Here is a 3246-nt window from a genome sequence, read left to right as displayed (position 1 = left end):
GATCGAATCTCGGGCAAGTACCATACCGATGGACAAAGGGAATTACATATGTTGTCATAAGGTTCGACCGATAAAGATCTTCGTAGAATATGTAGGAGCCAATATGGGCATCCAAGTTCCGCTATTGGTTATTGACCGGAGAGGTGTCTCGGTCATGTCTACATAGTTCTTGAACCCGTAGGGTCCACACGCTTAACGTTTGTTGACGATATAGTGTTATATGAGTTATATTAAATTGGTGACCGAATGTTGTTCGGAGTCCCGGATGAGATCACGGACACGACAAGGAGCTCCGGAATGGTCCGGAGGTAATGATTGGTATATAGGATGATACTATTTGGACACCGAAAGGGTTTCTGGTAGTACTGGGTAGTCATCGGATCACCGGAAGGGGTTCCGGGAGGCCCCGAGAGGATGATGGGCCTATTGGGCCATTAGAAGGGAGCACACCAGCCCACAAGGGGCTAGCGCACCCCCCCTATGGCAGCCAGCCTATGGGAGAAAGGAAGGAGGGGGAATCCCTAGATCAGGTCAATTGAAGTCGAGAGGGTGTTGAGCGGGATGACTAAAGGTGTTGGAGAAATGATCATGCACAATGGTTTCCTTCTCCTTGCGGCTCGTGACCCAACCGTGGTTATGCTTGAGTCAGTGGATGAGGTTTTTACGCCTGCGTCCATTGACATGTGTGCTTCTTTAAGATTGGAGATGTGTGCACATTGCATTTTCCTAACATCTACTAGAATAGCCAGACCTTGAGTCTTTGGCGAATGTCTGCTTCCTTGGCAAAGAGACCATTTTGTGACATACGCTGAACAAACATTTACATACACGTTGAACATTTTGTGACATACGCTGAACCATTTAAATTCTGAATAAATTTCTTAAATGTGAACAAAATTTGAAATCTGTAAAAAAGTTTGAAGTCACGAACAAAATTTCGGAATTCATAACATTTTCTGGAAAACAAAGTATAACAACTAAAATGAAAAATGATCAAATGAAAGAAAAGGTAAATAATAGAAATAGAAACAGAAGCGCAAAAAGAAAGAAAAGAAAAAAGGAAGAAGAAAACAGGGAAAAGGGGGAAAAATGGCCACAGAAAAAAATCCAGTTCAGGGAACCTACTAGAAGGTTCCCAAAAGCGGGTGCTTTCCCTAAGTGGGCCAGCCTGTGTGTCGTCGTTCGTTCACTTCGCTTCAGCGAAGCAGCGACGATCGGAGGCACACGTGCGCCATATATGATCTGCCAACCAATGCACTTAACCAATATAGATCATTTCAGGCTAAACTAAAGAAACAACTAATTTGCATCGTATCAGCATATAAACATCATAGTCAGCATTCATAAACATCATAGTCATCATTTAGAGACGTTACCTACATTTCACAACCCCTACAGTTGCCCAACAGGGTAAACAAACTGCTGGTTGGTACAGCAAGGGGAACATCACGAGAAGCAGACTGCTGGTTGGTACAGCAAGCAGTATCTCAACACACATCTCACAGAAGACTAAGCTACGATCAGGGAACTTGACCACAACGGAAACCACAGTCATCTGCGTGCCTTTGGTGGTCCAGATCACTCCATGAGCAACAGGAGCATCTTCAATGGTCGTGGAGAGGTCAGAGTCAAGTTGGAAGAGGGCGCGCAATGCATCGATGGCAATGGATGGTAGATGGCCTTGGAACACCCTCTTCTATGATGCCAAGACGACAATACAGAAGCTTCTCCGCCATCTTGGTGATTGGGGTTTCCCTTCGCCTTGGCACTAAGCTGGACACTGCTACAAGATTATTACAGAAGCTATTGATGAATCTTGAGGGCAGGGATCTCAGGGTAGGGTAATGTTACCAGGTTTAGAAGGTTCCCTAATACCGGGTTACCAGTGAATCAACTCTTCCCTGGTGGGGCTTCTCTTCTCTTCGTCACGGTGAGGACCCGTGTGTATATGTTTGGCATGTGTCTGTATCCATCTACTCTTTGTCAGGCTCATGTAATGTATACCTGCACTCTCAAACTCTCAAGGGCATCGATCTCATCTAAGATCATCACTGTGCATACACCAAAAAAGAGGGTGAAAAAGTTGAGCATGACCTGCAGAAACAAAATTGCAAACACTGTGACAATGACAAATTGTAGACTAGCATATGAAAAATGAAGGAACTAGCAAAAGGAGCACAAGTAATGGCCAGAGAGCGAAGATGCTACAGGATCGAGGAGACCGCGCCCAAAGTTTGCTATTTCCATCAGCCTAATTATTGACGCGCATCGTTGACGCAGCCCTGCCTTTGAAATGAGTGTCTGTGCCGCAGACAACACAAACTGAAACTAAATAAGGTCACAGAAATTAGACAACAGTTGTCCAGTAAGCATATTTTTGCCAGTGTGAAATCTCTTGATGAAATGGCCACCTCATTTCAAGCAGTTAATATTTTGAACCTTCACATTCAGAAAAAATCAAGACTTCGAAATAAATAAATGATGGCACATCAGAAAGCACCGAGAATCAAAGTAGCAAGTGAGGATAAAAAAAGCTTTTGGTTGGAACTATAATCAATTTAATTAACAAACTTTGGAAGATTCATATTCATAATTCATCCTTTATTGAAAGCAACCAGACAGGAATGCAGTCAATTTCTTACATTTACCTTCTACAAGGAAACACCATTGCAGATTGGTACAATTAAGTTCTATTGAGGGAAACATATTGGTGCATAGTATGAAATACTCAAAGGTTGCCACCCACAAAATTGTGTACGAGCCAAAGTATATATGATAACTATGATTTTGATCCAAGGAAATGCTAACAAAGGAACAGAGTCTGTCATTCAAGAATATGCATTATTTGGCTTATGAAGAAGGCAACTTTATCCATACCACTTAGAAGAGAGGATGGTTCAGGAAAGCTCCCTCCTGTACTACCAAGTTTTCCTTCCTGTGCTACCAAGTTCAGGAAAGCTCCCTACTCCTGAAGCTACAATAGTCGTCCTTAAGGAGCATAAACGAGGACTTGTCGCAAGAGAATTTTCCTTTTTTTCTAAGATAGTGCCCCTGCTCCAAAAGTTCGCCTTCCTCGACATCGACTACCTCCAGCTCTGCGAGCTTGTAGATTCGCTTGAGGATGCGATCATGGTTTGGCTGGGGAGGGGGGCTGGTCGCCTCGGTTTCCACCAGCACCCACCTCCTGCCGGGTGTGGTGCCGGGGGAGAGCTGGCGGCGCAGTGGAGGCGTGGAGTCCTGGCTGGC

General features: G+C 44.2%; 1 long non-coding RNA gene across 2 annotated transcripts; it reads right to left on the bottom strand.

Annotated features, from left to right (window-relative positions):
* Positions 1-1283: 1283 nt before the first annotated feature.
* On the bottom strand, positions 1284-3239 carry LOC123162327 (uncharacterized). Of its 2 annotated transcripts, none has more exons than XR_006481226.1 (2): positions 1852-3239; positions 1284-1780 (listed from the first exon to the last, which is right to left on the bottom strand). It is a non-coding gene; the product is annotated as an uncharacterized lncRNA (long non-coding RNA). The 2 variants fall into 2 exon arrangements; XR_006481227.1 differs by having other exon boundaries at positions 1284-1773.
* Positions 3240-3246: the final 7 nt, after the last annotated feature.

The sequence above is a fragment of the Triticum aestivum genome, chromosome 7B (assembly GCF_018294505.1).
Source record: "Triticum aestivum cultivar Chinese Spring chromosome 7B, IWGSC CS RefSeq v2.1, whole genome shotgun sequence".
Lineage (NCBI taxonomy): Eukaryota > Viridiplantae > Streptophyta > Magnoliopsida > Poales > Poaceae > Triticum > Triticum aestivum.
The sequence above is the reverse complement of the archived record's forward strand: the minus strand, read 5'-3'. Positions and strand labels throughout refer to the sequence as shown.